We start from the raw sequence: 17,136 nt of genomic DNA, 5'->3' as shown, positions 1-17,136 counted from the left end.
TTTTGTTCTTATCAGCAAAAGTAATAATTTTTCCTGAGGAAAGTTCTTAAAGCCATGTCGGGGATATTACGTTAAATTTAATCTTATGACATGATAAATGCAAACATTACGTAGTGGTTGCAAAGGAAATTTCGTTTGAACAGCGACCGTTCAATTTGTATTGACTCAGCATAGAGTTGCATATAAAAGATCGATATCGAACTTCTATAACGAGGCTATAAAAAGCTCTGACGACTCAAACCTCCAAACTTTCAATGGAAAATAAGTTTGGAAGATTTCTATCGTCATAGCTACACACTTTCGCTGTTCAACTGTCCGCTGCCCTTCGCAGCATGTCTACGTGATGTCGTCTGCTAACAAACAAAATATTTATATTATTGAGTCAAAACAATAAGATTTTTTCCAATTGATAGTTCTAGAAGAAGGTTAGTAATACATACAGCACTACCTCAAAATGTAACATTTCTTTTATTCAAGCTTAACTTGCTCTACACTGTCGCTAATTTAAACATCCTCTAGCTTCTATTTTATTGTTATCTCAATGATTGCTAGCTCCGTTGCCGCAATGTCCGTTATTAACGACTACCTTGTCCTGTGGTAAGGACTGTTATTTGGTGGTCTCGAAGGTCCTGTGGTAAGGACTGTTATTAGGTGGTCTCGAAGGTCCTGTGGTAAAGACTGTTATTAGGTGGTCTCGAAGGTCCTGTGATAAGGACTGTTATTAGGTGCTCTCGAAGGTCCTGTGCTTGAACCCTGCTCGCTACCATCCCCCGTCGCCGTGGTTCTGCAGGAGGATTGGGCTAGGATGTAATTATCTTCAGACTCTGAAGGAACCTCTGAAACACGTAAAACATTGTTTAAAACCCTGTTATTTCTCTAATTGTTGTAGTTCTCTCTTGGTGTTGTTTCTTTTATTGTTATTTCTCGGCTCTCTAAAAGAAAACAAGTAAATTTAACAATTACTTTTTAAAAAACAAAGCAAGCTGATATCGAACATTGCAACACTTATTTTGAATCAATCGTGTAATTAATTTTAAATGATTCTAGACTAATTAGAACAATTATATGTTTATAAGGTTGGAAATATTTTTACAAAGCTTATTACAAGTCACTCCGTCTGTCTGTCTGGTAAAAAGTGTGTACACGTTATTTCTTCCACACCCATTCTCGGATCAAGTTGAAACTTCACACAGTTTATTCATTGACATAGACAAGACATAAATAAATAAAAAAAAATGTTAATTAATTACTGGTAATTAATTATTTTGTTTCAAACGATGAAAGGGAAACTAATACTTCAGTATTCACAGATACGGCTAAATTAGTTAGGTTTAGTCCACTTCAATAAATAACGCTATTTCTCCCTCATGTATTCTCCGATCAAGTTGATACTTTTAACAATTCTTTATTGTACCTAACAAAACATAAAACAAAAATAACATACCCTGTTAGTAAATTCATTATTTGTAATTGATTATTTTGTTTGATATCAAATAAGAGAAATAGCTTGTACATTATTGATAGATAAAGTTTCAAGGGCGGAGAGGGTGTCTGGGAGAAGGTTTCCGTGCCGCCTTTTCCAAAGTAATTAAAATAAACCGTTGCTTGAATCTAAATTCAAACTCGAAGTCTCGAGCATCCATGATGGAATTTTTAGGGAACATCTTATTGCTCTGCACAAGACTTATCTCCGATTAGTACACTTTACTCTATAAAAACAAAACGTAAGCACAGACGTAATAGAGGCTTTAACCCTGAAAAAAAGGGGGGGAGCACTAAAAAGTTTTTTAAAATTTGCTTGTTTAAAATTTTTGAGGGGACCAATTTAGTACTAAGTAGCTGCAGATATCATTGCACGAGATTTGCAGTTTATAAAGTCAATTAAAAAAAAATGAGCGTGACATTTACATACAAAGTGCTTTTATAAATGAACATTCTTTCCGGCTGGCGTACCAGAAAACACACAATTAATAAATAGTCATACGTCTATTTGTTGGAAACATTTTTAGTTTTCACATTTATATTGTTTTTGTGGTGTATTTTCATGAAAAAATCGCTCGCATAAGAAATTTTTAAAGCAAAACAATTCGTTTTTTAGAAAACGAAAAAACTAGCTAAACTTTGCAAGCTACAAAATAGGGTCAAATCCGAGTTTCCATATCTCTTCTAGTTTTTGACATCTGAGTGTTAATCCGACAGATGGACTAACACACAGACAGACTACTTAAAACTAATATTGGTTTTATAACTGCGAGAGTTACTAAAAAAAAATTACTTTTTACCGTGTTTTACTTCCTACTTATCTGTTTCTAAAAAGCTTCTATCAACTCTCTTTGTTTGTCTGATAGAAAGTTTGTACACAACCCAAACTCGGATTAATTTGAAATTTTGCTCAATTATTTCTTGTATCTGACAAAGCAAATAATTATTAACAAAAATTATCCATTAGTTAATTAATTATTTTGTTTGGTATCGAACAAGGGAAAGAAATCTCCCTTGACTGATGTGGCGGTATAAGTTTATACTTCGAGTAGAGAGTTAGGTCGTAGCTTAAAGTTTGAAACTAACATTGAGATAACCGTACAACGTTCTATCTACATAAGCAATTCGCTAGTAGAGTGGTTAGTTTCATGTCATCAAGAGGCTTGATCCCTCTAGTTCAAATCAAAGTTGTACAACTTAAAAAAAAATGTAGATGTATTTAAAAAGCGATCAAGATCACAGTAACGTTCGCATCCCCCCCCCCTTTCGTTCCACCCTCCCTTTGTTCGTACCCCCCCCCTTTCGCACCTCCCTCCCCTTTTCGTTCCACCCTCCCTCCACCTTTTCTTAATTACTCCAGACAAACTAAAAGCATGAAATAGCGCTAAGCAAAAGTAATGGACCTCATTCAACAATCGTAAACAAACAACATTTTGCCATGTTGTTCTCTATCTCTTCTATACAAATTACGCAATCCATAAAGGCTGTCACGTGACACGTAATTTTCCATTGTTTTATCAATATTATCACGTGGCTGAATGTTGTTTGTTTACGATTGGTGAATGAGGTCCATTAGTAAAAATATTTCTAATCGCACAGATTTATTATTGTTAATTTAGATCTATTATAAATTTAAGTATATGACTGACCCAAACTAATTAATGCATTTACAATTAATATAAGCTTTGTTTTTTTAACAAAGTATTTTAATTTTTTTTCTTGTTAGTGGTTCCAAAAGGGGAACAAAAGCTACTAGTTCCGTATGCTTTCTCTATCCAATCGAAAGTCCAACTGTTGGTCTGTAAGGTTTAGATCTCAAAAGCCATAAAGCAATGGAAAGGCCGAGTTCACCCTATTTTAGGCGCAAAAGCTACAGTTGTATTCTTGTAGCGAACCAGTTTGTTTTTTAAGTTAATTATGCAAACCATTATTTTTGAAAAAACAAAGCATTAATTTCAAAACAATTTTTTACACAAAAATATATAAATACAGATAATACATAAAAGTATAATACCGAACCGCCGGAATAGTGGCAGTTGCAGCCACAATACATGTAAGATATCAATTAGGATAATCAAAAGTAGTCAATTTATTAAATAAAGGCAGGGGCGTAGCTAAGACTTTTCCATCAATTGGGGGCCGGGAGGGCTTGACCTCTATGGGGGCCCTGCATTTTGCGTAATATTTAATATTAAATGTAAAAAACACTAATTTGGGCCCCCCCCCCCCAAGTGGGGGCCAGGGGGGGGGATTTTGAAATTCTAGCTACGCCACTGAATAAAAGATTTCTTTGTTGTTGTTGTTTTTTTCACTCATTTAAATATCCCCTGGTTACGATCGGCGTTGTATTATCAGACTTCATGTTTGAAACTATAAAACTGTACGAATCACAAAAAAATATTTACACCATTACAGACAGTAAACTGTCTTCATTCTTATAACAATATTTATTTTTTTTTTACTTTAGGTGATGCAACTTTCAATACACTGCCAGAGGTCCAAGTTACTTTCCAAAAATAACTAAGCCTTATGGCTTGCAGTCCAATCCAGCATCAAGAAGTCGCCTTTGTTATTTTGTTCTCCTTTCTCATGCTCCATTTATGTGATGCCTTTGATCATCATTCACGTGACGAAGACGTCTCACAATGTCCCCATTCAAATGGTTTTGAGGACAAAACGGAGACAATGCACAATGTACAGCTGCTGAGACACCTACAGAGTTTCATGCAAATAGTGGTATTTGTGACTTGGTGACATAGTTCAATGTCGTAATAACAAACTTGATGTCTGAATTATTTAACAAATCTAGGCACTGAGATGAAGTAGTTTTAGATTCTTTCTAGATGAGTCTTTTAGAAGCTTATATCTAAAGTAATTACTATAACTATTGTTTGTTTTTTTTGGGGGGGGGGGAGTTGATGTAGATAGTGAAATGCAAACAAAATTTATTTGAAAAAGAGCAAAATAAGCAATAAAAATTTAAAAGTAAGATTTTAGACGCTAGATCGACAAGATTTGTGTTTATTTCGTCAGTCTATTTCTCCCAGGACAGATTCCAGTGAATATGGTTGCAGACGCGAAATAAGAAATTCATTCACGGCAGACATATAAGATAAGATAATAAGTATTCCACAATGTGGTCTTTGTAGCCACGTGAAATAATAATTATAATAATTGAATTAATAGAGAGTTGTTAAGCAATACGTAAGTTCAAGGCAATAGGACAACAGACGTCACGGTAGTCTAACCTATAAAAGTTTGCTTAGGTAGGTCTTAATGTTCTTTCGAAATGTAGTGAAGCAGTTTATCCTCCCTCAATTCATAGGGAGCAAGCTCCAATGCACTAAAAAAAAACAGCAAATCGTAAATTTGGAGGGAGAAACGTGGCACAATTAGAAGCGTTGAATCAATGGAGTGCATCACCTGTACTTTACTAAATTATGGAACGGAAGACATCTTTTAAAAAAAAATTATTATTAACTCTTTTTCTCCTAACTGATGATACCAGCGTTGATTCCACCAGAATGTGGTAAATAATTACGGAGAGAAAGAGTTAATATAGCCCAGGACTGGAATAATAAATGGATTATATTGTAGCGAATACAGAAAAATCCTAAATTGTTAAGGACCATAAACGATACGTATACCGTGGAAATGTGAAGATCAACAAATTCCACCAAGTGATTTTAAAATTCTTGATAATATTTTCCTGGCCTCAAGCTGCCTACGACAGAATCAAAAAGCTGGCTAGATGAAGAATAAGCAGAACCTGGAGAAACTAGTGAACTGGTTGCTTTCATATCTTGGTAAGTTTTTTTTTTTTCTTGAGTAGAAGCTTTATATAAGGCTATATAACGCATAACGTTTTCTAATCTTGTCATGTGATCTCCTCATTTTTGCTTTGTTGATATCGGTTGTTACCCACAAAATGGCGGAATTGAATTGACTACATCTAGAAATAATATGGAAGGGAAACCTTTTATAACGAAGCGCTTCTTTATATTTAGGGAAACAACTCTCTTGCCTTGAAGTTTTTCTTCCCCCCCCCCCCACTCTCAAAACGAAACACAACAAAAATTCACTCGATTAGTCAATATCTAACAACTTTTTTTTTTTTACTTATTACGATTAATTGGTAGATCTAGATTTCGTAAAAAAAAAATCTTTTTTTTTTTTCGGAAAAATATTTTGTGTGAGATTTTATTCTGTGATAAACCAAAATCTCCTAAGCCAACATCTCTCTTTGTCTGGGTTTGTATCCTTTATTCTCATGTACTATGAAATTGCCGCGCAAAATCATTGGTCTGCAAAAACAAAGAAAGGAAGAGAAACTACGTTGGTAACAGCTGGTGGAGCTAATGATAGAACAGATTCATAACAATAAATAGTTTCCATTAATGACAGTAATAACTGAATCTATAAAGCGGTGTTAACAAACATGAAGGCGCTGTGATAACATTACAAACATAAACACGAGAGCTAAAATGACTAACTAATCTTTAAAAATTTTGAACATATATATCTATATCTTAATGTTCTTAAATGTAGTGAAGCATGTTGTCTGTCTGAGATCAATGGGGGGTGAGTTTCAAACCTTTTGTCCGTCTACTGATAAAGCCCGCAGACCGTAGTTTTTGAATGAGAAACACATTACAAATAATCGGGAAAATGTTCTAAAGTTATATTTAGAAACCTAGTAAGATAGACGCCAAAAAGCGCGGTAGAAAATGAATTAATTAAAGTATCATTGTAGACTATAGAGTGGACTTTCAAGGTGACTCAGGTAAGAACTGATTGAACATGCACAGTAAGAAATCGTTTTCACGTTTTAGATATGATTTATTTGTGAATTTTTAAACTGTTTATTTATTGTCAACTAGAATGGGCATTGGATAATGTATTTGTTGTGACACTTACTAAGTGTGGTCAGCCGTGACATACGGTCAAGTGTTGGGTACCTTGGAGTTAGGGGACTTGCGGGAAGTCACGTGTGTGTTGTAAACAAAGAGAAGGAAAAACATCGAGTGGAGTTGCTCGTATATAAATGTTAGCCTTGTACATATGTTACTATTCAATTCTTTACAATCAAAGGAACCTGTTTCTTCACAGTATTTATAATTTAGACTTACAGTATATTAGATGTTTGAGAAAGATAAGAAACTAGTTAGATTTTCAATCAATGCTATGGAACCAGTATTTGGGTGTATATAAACATAGGTTCATGTAACATGATGTTCCTTTGTTTTCTACACCTTGTGTTAAAAATGATTTATACATATGTGCATAGAACATGATTTAAATAAATAAAGTTTCGATATTGTGTTCGTTGAGCTAATATAAGAACAAAATCCATGTGTGACTAACCGAAAGTGTTACTTTTTCTTAAGAAATAAAGTCGATAAAGATTTACATTTATCAGACTGTTAGGGGTAATCATTGTTTATTATTTATTATATATATATATGATTACCAGTAATTTGTTATTTTTAATTGATTCTTAACTTGTCTACGCAATGAATAATTGTGCAAAGTTTGAACTTGATCCAAAAATGGGTGTGGGATAACCTTTTTACAAGACAAAAAGATAGAGTTTGTAAAAACAAATCACTGTAACAGCCAGATAATTCATAAACATATCAACTTAAAAAAACAACAACAAATATTTAATTGTTATGAAGTGTGTGTAAGTGTGATAAGTAGAATATCACTAGTGAACAGAACATACATAAGACATGATTTAAAACTCATCTGCTTTTATGGCCGATGGTTAACGAGGGTGTCATGTGGCAAGCACAACAACTACCTTCTTTACTTTCCCTAACTTCAAGTTAAACTTATTTTGTTCATAAAAAAACACATTTCAAGCTTTTACTTAAATGTTTGTGTCAAATAAATAAATGACGTCAACGGGGTAGTTTGGGTTAGTTGTATGGAACTACATATAAGTTCAGACCCCCCACACACGAAAGTAATGCGAGGTAGACTTACTTACTTAGAAGTCCATCCGCGTCCTTCAGCGCATAGAGCGCAAGCTCTCTTCACTGAGATCTGTCATAGGCAACTTCCATAACCTCCTCCCTGGTGGTGCCCACAGATTTTAAGTCTTCTAAAAAGGGGCGACGCCAGTGGCGTAGCATCCAAGGCGCGAAGGGGTTCAATGAACCCGGGCCCACACGCAATAGGGGCCCACAGCTGTGGCGTAGCAACCATGGCGCGAAGGAGCTCATTACGCTTGGTCCCATGGCTCTAGGCCAGTTGGGGCCCACATTAGAACTTAGGAAGAACATTTGTTTGTTCATTTAAAACACTTTTAAGTCGTTTAACTCTGTTAAGAAGTTGTAAAAACATTGACTTTTAAGACTATTACAGTCCTAACTTAATCAAACGTTAACACATAATTACTTTTTAAAGTAAAAGGTATGATCTTTACATTGGAATGTCTTTGCATTTAGATTACTCATTTTTGTCACACACTAAATTTATCTTATTGGCTGGAGGTGGGCCCACCAAGATGTTCTTGAACCCGGGCCCAGGGGTACCTAGCTACGCCCCTGGGCGACGCCATGTTGTACGTGGAGGGCCTTATTTCACTTTCCTCTTCATGTTATGGCTGCAGGGCCTGCCTTAGACTCACAGAATTCTTTTTAGGGAAAAAAATTCAAATAATTGATCAAATCTCAAACATAGCAGAACAATTTGGCTGTATGTCTACTAGCCAGATCTAAGTCTCTACTATGATTCAAGATTTATTCGCGAATGTTAAGATTTGCTTGTTAGACTCCATGTTCTAGAAGACCTTTGTTTCTTCCTCAAGTGATCATGAACTGTCCATGAAGCACATTAGAGCTATCGGCGCTATATGAATTGAACTTATTTGTTGATTTAGATCTAGATACAGACTGTTCACAATTCATTACGAATTTGTGGGTTAATTTTAGATAATTATTTGTATTTCTATTTTATTTGGGGCCACCCTATTTGCTTCACATAAGGCCTCAAATTACATTAGGCTGGCCCTGATGGCTGACTTTGGTAAAGGTGTTTTGTCTTGTCTAAGGATATGTCCTGCGAATCTCATAAGACGTTCGACCAACATAAGTGATATAGAACTTATTATTATTTTTCAGAGGTCTAATTTCCATTGAAGAGCAATCTATCCCAATGGCTAGCAGTCGACACTCTCTTCCAGAGATAGAACTGGCTCTTATGATGCTGTTTCTGACACTCCAGTTGTCTAGCAACAAAACATGTCCTCACAAAGTCCTAGACAAAACCACTGCTGACTGTGAACAAGAGCAGCGTAGTGTGGAAGAGATAAAGAATGACCTCCAGAGTGCTCAAATCTTCATGCAGCTAGCAACGATTGTGATATTGTGTGGCTCTTGAGAAATGATTTCATATTACTACATCTCCGTCCTACGTAACCTTACCTCATATAAAAAATTTTTTAACTATAAGCACTGTTTTGTTTTGTTTTTCTTTTTTACAGAAGAACTAAATAAAACTTCAACCTTTTATAACATTATTTGATGAGTCTATTTGAAATATCAAATATATTAATTTGTGCAATGAAATCTGACTATTTTATGTATGAATTTATTTTGCATACTTCATTTATCTGATATCTCTTTATCTCGCTCTTTTTTAGCGGCCCACGAAAGGGGAAAAGACGCTATTAGTTTTGTGTGGAATGTCCGTCCGTCCGTCCGTCCCGTTTAGATCTCGTAAACTACAAAAGATATTGAAAATAGGAAATCATGATATTTTAGACCTATCAAAGTGGTAACGGCTACTTTTTTTTTTCCGAAACTGAACCATTTAATTTTTTAAATTACATATGCAAGCAGATTTTTCAGAAAAGGACACCACTGTTAAATGAAAAACTTCAGGGGAGGTAACTTTTTAAAAAAAAAGGCTAAAGACTTCTTCATTAATAACTCAATCTTCATTCATAGATTCGCGCATTGGTACAAAAAATGGGCATCTAAGGTCACAATGGAAAAAGTGTGAACGGACCATTATAAAATATACATTCCATTTATTAACTAACTCAATGAATAAAATACTGATTGAAATAATGTTGTTGTTTTTTTTTATTTCGATACAAACTTCGTTTTGATTATAAGTTAAAAAACAAAACAAAAACAAACTACTTTTATAGCGCGCAGTTTTGACATATCCTCATTATGCACTTGACAACAATCTGAATTAGACTAATTAAAAAGAGGCCAGGCTAGATTCTAGATCTAGATTTTATTGTATTAATTAAACTATTTGAACAAAATTAACATGTATATCTATTAATAAAATAGCTTATCTTCTTATAGCTTGGGGTGCATATTTATTTATTATGTAATCAGTAGTATCACTAACCTGATCATAATATTGGTCTAGCTCTAGGTCTAGTAATTTAAGATTAACAAGATTACAAAGAGAGTTTGTGTTACACAAACTCAGAGGCGGCCCCCGTCGAAGTCGGATCCCTGTCGGATCTGCATATTCGCAAATAATATTCAAGAGGTGATTTAATTTTGATGTAAAATGTTTTACACGTTTCGGATGTTCCTTCAGAGTTGAAGATAATTACTTCTTAGTCCAAACCTCCCGCAGGACGACGGGGGATGGGAGCGGGCAGGGTTTGAACCCTGGGCCATCCATAAATCTGAACGACAGTCCAGCGCGCAAACCGCACGACCAGGCAGCCATCCGATGGTCAAAAGTAATAATGTTTCAAAGATTCATTTGCCGTAAATTTAAATTTAAATTTAATAAAAAAATAGTAGATTAGTTTTAGTATATTAAAACATTACAATATTGATCAAAACGTTTGGAAATGAAAATCTACACTTTTTTTTTACACTTTAAGTTTAGAAATTGAAATTCTACATCTTAATCTAGTCTATTTTAGTCTAAACTAGATCTAGAAATTCTAGATCTAGACTCTAAAATAATTTTAATTAGAATATAAATCCTGATCTAGATATACTGTAATAAAAATCTAGATCTAGTTTAAAAAATCTAGATTAGATCTAAATCAAGATATCATTCCTTTTTGAAAAGCGAGTCACATAACGAGGCATAATAAACATTACTATACTGAGTTCTTTTTTCATTTCATTTGAAGAATTAATTCCATATAACGTCAGAGGGGAAAAAAAACACTACGTCACACGGCCTAGCTAGACTAAAAATCGCCTTCATCTATAAGAGCCATTTATCGAGTGTTCATAGACTTTGGTGCACCGAGTGCGTTCTTTAAGCATTTCATTTAAAGAATTCATTCCATATGACGTCAAAGGAAAAAAAAAACACTACGTCACAAGGCCTTGCTAGACTAAAAATCACCTTTATCAACACGAGCCATTTCTCGAGTGTTCATAGACATTGGTGCACCGAGTGCGTTCTTTTAGCATTTCATTTAAAGAATTCATTCCATGTGACGTCAAAGGAAAAAAAAAACACTACGTCACACGGCTTAGTTAGACTAAAATATGTTTTCATTAATACAAGCAATTTTTTCGAGGGTTAATAGACATTGGTGCACCGAGTGCGTTCTTTTAACATTACATTTAAAGAGTCCATTCATATGACGTCAAAGAAAAAAAATTCCATTACCTCACAATAGGCTAGTACCGGTACCATAAAAAAAGTCTTTATTTACACGAGATATTTAACGAGGGTTCATAGACATTGGTGCACTGAGTTCTAATAGATATTATTTAAAAAGGATCAAAGCCACATTGTTTTTGCGTTTTGTCTGTCAGTCGGTCTGTCCGTTATCTTGATATAAAAAAAAACAACTAAAAGTTATTAAAAATTGATTAACCTTTATTTTACGTTTCAAAACATCGCAATAATTTTTAGGTATGAACACAATTGAAAAGTTTATATAATAGATTGTTCCGGATGTTTGTATAAATAGTAAAAGAAAAAGAGAATTTCAGATAAATGTAATACCGTTAATTAAATTTTTTGGATGGTCTCGTATAAAAATTAGATGTACTACAGCCACGTGGAGAGATTTTCATACCTTACTTTGGTGTTTGGATTCTGTTTTCCTTAAAAATCGGAACATAATATTAACGATAATTAGATTTTAAAATGTTTTAGGTAGAAAGTTAAATGTACTGTAAAAGAGTAGTGAGTTAAAATATTTTTCATAAAAATCTGTAAAAACATTATTTCGTAAATGAGAAGATTATTTGTTTATTAATTAGAAGAGGGAGTTCAAACAATTATTTGGCGTTAGTAGATTTTTAAATAAATTCGGAAATTTCTGGCGACGATTTGTAAGAAACAAAATCCGGAACTTTCTTTATCGATTACAAAACTTCTATGTTATGTTTTACAAGAAAATTAAATGTCTAAAAAGTAATTTTCAGTAATCAATTCTAGTAAATTACTTTTTTTAAAAGCCTTATGCGATTTCAAACAATCATTAGGCATAATTCATGTTTTATAAAACAATATCCGGAACATTTTTACACTTAATGAAATATAAGTCAGTATAGAGATTATGATTTAGCATTAATATGCTATTTACATAAAAAACGGAACAACATATTATTGATAATGTGTTTTTGCAACGTTTAAGCATGGAAATTGAATGTAATATAAGTTAGAAGAGCAAACAAACATTTGTTGGCGTTGATTAGTTTTGCACAAAAAAATCCGGAACAATCAATTTTAGATACTTAAAACTATTGAGATGTTATGGGAGGAACATTAAAGGGTAAATCAGATTTTCAATAGCTTTTAGAGTTCTAGTTTTTTAAATCTAATCGTGACGGACAGACCGACCAACAGACAAAACGCACAAAAAATAAGCTTCTTTTATTCGGATGGGGGCACTAAACAAAAAATAAATAAAATCTGATTTTTTAAAAAAGTTTAAGGAATTGGTTTAGCACCTGATCATGTTGCGACGTTACGCTACTGCACGAAAATCGCTGCATAAAAAGTCCATTTAAAAAAATGTGCGTGATATTTACATACAAAGTGTATTATTAGCCTTTATAAACAAACAGAAATGTTTTCTTTTAATTTTAGCAGCTAGTTGACCAGAAAAAACGTCTTTAACTATTATTTGTATTTGTTGTAAACATTTCCTGTACATTTTAAAAATATATTTGACTTAGTGATACTGAAAATACACAAAAAATGTCCATCTTTGTTAGCATATTGTAACATTGCCTCCCTTACATTTACGTAATTGTTTTAGAATTGGTGTATTTTTATGAAAAAATCGCTTGCAAAATTAATTTTATAAATTAAACGGTTTGCTTTTAGAAAACCAAAAGTAGTCGTTGCACCTAAACTTTTCAAGCCGGATTTAGTGATGAAATAATATTTTTCATATCTCTTCTAGTTTTCGAGATCTGAGTGTGACAGACGGACAGACGGACAGACGGACAGACGGACATTTTGCACAAACCTAATAGCGGCTTTTTCCCCTTACGGGGGCCGCTAAAAATGTAAAGTCATACGAGTTATAGTATAGTTCTAGATTCTATTTCTAGATTCTAGACCTAAATCTAGTCTAGATTCTAGATCTAGTTTGGATTCTAGATTTAGTTCTAGATCTTGATCTAGAGTCTATTAAGTCTAGATCTAGACCTACTCTAGATTCTAGATCGAGATCTAAATTAGATCTAGATATGCTAGAGTCTAGATCCAGATCTAGTTCTAATATAGATTCCAATTCTATATCTAGTCTACATTCTAGTTCTACTCTAGATTCTATTTCTTGATGTAGTCTAGATCTAGATAAGTCGAAATTCTAGATGTAGTCCAGATTCTAGTTCTTGATCTAGTCGAGATGTAGTCTAGATCTAGATCTAGAGAATCTAGACAAAATCTAGAACTAGTCTAGAAATCTAGATCTTGTCAAGATCTAGATATATATAGTCTATACCTATAAAGTAAATAAAGCGTATATGATCATGATTAATAGGCCTACTTAGTCAATAGTGGGTAATAGTGTAGGCCTATTAGGTCTATGCTGCTCGCATGGGAAACCTGTTTAGTTGTGCAGGCCCCCATTTTTTTTTTTTATTTCCTAGCCCGTCTACTCCAATATGTTAATCGAAATTGTTGGAAAGATGTAGTTATCTTGGAGCAGTGGCGTCACTGATGGAGGGGGGGGGCGAGGGGTGCGGTCCGCACCGGTCGACACATCAAGTGAAGTCATATAAATATCTAGGCGTCATCATTGATAACAAGCTTTCGTAAGAAGACCACCTTAGAACTCTGGGGCTGAGAAAGATCATTCAAAGTATTTATTTAATAAGTTAGCTTTAGTTTCATTATCATTATGTGTTTAGTTATCTTCTCTTTTTAATGGTGCTACTCCTGTTGTTTTCCTTTTCTTGGATTTAATCTATGACCATAGGTTTTTGTTGTTATCCTTAGATATTGCATTGTTTATGTAATCACTCTGCAGCTGTCTGCTAACTTTTTGGTTTAGGCCTTTAATTTTAATATACTTTTTAAAAACTCTCTCTGCCTTAGTTTCTTTAAATTTTCTAGATTCTAGATCTGCACCTAGTCTAGATTGTAGGTCTAGACCTTGTTTAGATTCTAGATCTAGACCTAGTCTTGATTCTAGGTCTAGACCTAGTCTAGATTCTAAATATGGACCAAGTCTAGATTCTAGATCTAGACCTAGTCTAGATTGACTAGATTCTAGTTCTAGGTCTAGACCTAGATATCTAGATTACATCTAGAACTAATCTAATCTAGATCTAGTCTAGCTCTAGATTTATTCTAGATCTAGTCTAGATCTATAAAGTAGATAGAGCGATTATGATCAGGATAAGTAGGCCTACTAGTCGGAAATAGTGCACTATACTGTTTGCATGGGAAATCGGTTAGTTGAGCGGGCTAATTTTTTTTAAAATTTCCTAGCCCATTTACGCCAATATATTAATCGAGAGGGAGAGCTACGTATCTGGGTGCAGTAGCGTCACTGGGGGGGGGGGTGCGAGGAGTGCGGTCGCACCGGGTGAAACCATTTTGGGGATGACATTCAAGTTGAAAAAAATACATCTTGGCAAAAGCAGTCACATCGGAAGAGATTATTATATTAAAATCTCTAGATATTTGCCCAAAACATGCCTAGACACGTTTAGATGGTAGCGTTCAAATGACAAAGCATAGCGTTATACCATTTCTGTCTGAAAGTATAACAAATGAAACCTATTCAGGTGATGTTTAGTCTGTTTCTAATTTTAATTAAATACTGTAAAATAGCGACCAAAATGGAGGTCTACAAGGCAATCGTTCTCAGAAGCTACTGTACGACAGTGAGACGTTGCCCACCTTTACAAATCAAGAGAGAAAACTAAACTCATTCTACTTGCGCTGCCTCTGAAGGATCTTGAAAATAAAAAGGAAAGAAAGAGTGTGCAATACTGAGATTCTTGCGCGAACGGGCCTTCCCAGCATTTTTTCAGACTGGCTCGGACATGTTCGCCGGATGGAGGACAATCGCTTCCCGAAAAATATTCTCTACGGGCAACTCGCGCCTGGCTCAAGTAAAAAACTGGCCGCCCCGACCTCAGTCACGTGGATGTAATAAAACGAGTTCTAAAATTAGTGAACATTCATACTGACCATTGGGAAGACATAGCCATAGACCGCACTAGTTGAAGAGAGACGGTTACCAAGAAAGCTATGGACAGCGACAAAACATTGGCCTCAGCTCTTGAAGAAAAGCGTGCCATACGAAAAATTGCCGGCTCCTCTACCACCAAAGCGAATGCCAACTTGACCTGCAATAAATGTGGACGAAAGTGTCTCTCCAAAATAAGGCTCCACAGCCATATGAAAAAAATGTTTGAGATAAACCATAGTCGTTTACGACTGAAGGAAGCCAATGAACACAGTGCTACGATACGTCTTTGTTGCCTAAGGCATAATACACAGGTGTATTCATATCGAGACATGATGCGTTACAGGTTTAACAGCATAAAAGATTTTGCAATTGGTGGCTGTAGACTGGAAAGATGCGAGAAAATTAAGATGTACAGACAAATTATTAAATGTTCTTTTTTCTCTCATGTAACCGGTGTGTGCCGGTCGAAAGTTACTATCTTGAATAATCTATACACATTTTTATAGATAGATGTGCTTTCGTAATTGTGCATAGATCAATGCCATTAATGCTGGCGGCGTAAAACTAAGCCAGAGAAAGATAACCACGTCTGAGTCACACAGTGTCTCATATCGCTTGATTTTAACAATTCAAAACAGACTTTAGAATGAAATACACTTGTCAAACGTTTTAAACATTGAAAAAACACAACTCTTACCGGGTACTCCACCATTTAAACCATTTCTTAACATGAGGAGACACAAAATTCCAATGCAAAGCTCTCATCTCCCTGGATTTGAAAAGTGGTCATCATCGAACCACGATGGATGAACTATATATATATATATATAACTTTAACATAGCTATGGACCACTGGCGGATCCAGAACTTTTGAGTGGGGGGGGCGATTTTTTTCCAAACCCTAACCCTAATGCCCAGTAAACCCTAACCCTATGCATAAACGTGCATATATATATATATATATATATATATATATATATATATATATATATATATATATATATATATATATATATATATATATAATATATATATATATATATATATATATATATATATATGAGAATTTTTAAAAAGCAGCATTTCTAACCCTTTGGTGAAAAACAAAACAACTGGGGAATCGCTATAAGGTTTTCAAGTGGGGTTCGGGGCGAAGCCCCGACGACAAAGGCGTTTTCTTGCTTTTTTCACTGCAGAAAAGTATTCTCCTGACATTTACATCTCATTATCCATCAGTGGAGTTCGGGGCGAAGCCCCGCCGCCAAAAGAGTTTTCTTGCATTCTTCACTGTAGAAACGCATTCTCCTGACATCTACAACTCATTATTCATCAATGGAGTTCGGGGCGAAGCCCCGCCGCCAAAAGCGTTTTGTTGCATTCTTCATTGCAGTAACGCATTCTCCTAACATCTACAGCTCATTATTCATCCAATGAGTTCGGGGCGAAGCCCCGCCGCCAAAAGAGTTTTCTTGCATACTTCACAGAAGAAACGTATTCTCCTGACCTAAAACTCATTATTCATACTATTAAAAAAGGACCTTTTGAATAATGTTGTACTTATAATATTCTAATATGAATTTATAGGCCCTTAATACATTGCAAAAAATCCGATTTGTTCCTTGAAAAGATAAGATACCCCACATATTTAGATTTTGGCTTTGAGGATCTCCGCCGAAAAAAAATTATTCGATAAATAATATTCAATAAAATCAAAGTATAAATTGTGAATTATAGTCCCAAATTTATTTAACTAGAAAAATATCGGATTGAGTAAAGGTTAGAAAAAGGCGACTATGAAAAAAACGATTTGGGTTTAGAACTCATCTCAATCGTGACTCTTATACTGAAAAATTTCGTTTGAATTCTAATTTTTTGAATGCAAAGTCTTTCTTAAAATAGTTATGATAAATTCATGTGAAATTACATAAACTCTGTCTGGAAATGGGAGGGGCGGTAGAGTGAAAACGATTAATCCTCGCTCCTTTAATAATTTCTGCTAAAGATTGCATTTGGCATTAAAGAATAGGGGTGTGGCGAGT

General features: G+C 34.5%; 2 long non-coding RNA genes across 2 annotated transcripts; one reads left to right on the top strand and one right to left on the bottom strand.

Annotated features, from left to right (window-relative positions):
- Positions 1 to 33: 33 nt before the first annotated feature.
- Positions 34 to 9,560, top strand: LOC129923251 (uncharacterized). The gene is made up of 3 exons (XR_008775164.1): positions 34 to 425; positions 3,950 to 5,288; positions 8,610 to 9,560. It is a non-coding gene; the product is annotated as an uncharacterized LOC129923251 (long non-coding RNA).
- LOC129923253 (uncharacterized) lies at positions 3,782 to 4,016 on the bottom strand. Its single transcript, XR_008775168.1, has 2 exons — positions 3,907 to 4,016; positions 3,782 to 3,860 (listed from the first exon to the last, which is right to left on the bottom strand). It is a non-coding gene; the product is annotated as an uncharacterized LOC129923253 (long non-coding RNA).
- Positions 9,561 to 17,136: the final 7,576 nt, after the last annotated feature.

Source organism: Biomphalaria glabrata, chromosome 16 (assembly GCF_947242115.1).
Source record: "Biomphalaria glabrata chromosome 16, xgBioGlab47.1, whole genome shotgun sequence".
Classification (NCBI taxonomy): Eukaryota; Metazoa; Mollusca; class Gastropoda; family Planorbidae; genus Biomphalaria; species Biomphalaria glabrata.
The sequence above is the reverse complement of the archived record's forward strand: the minus strand, read 5'-3'. Positions and strand labels throughout refer to the sequence as shown.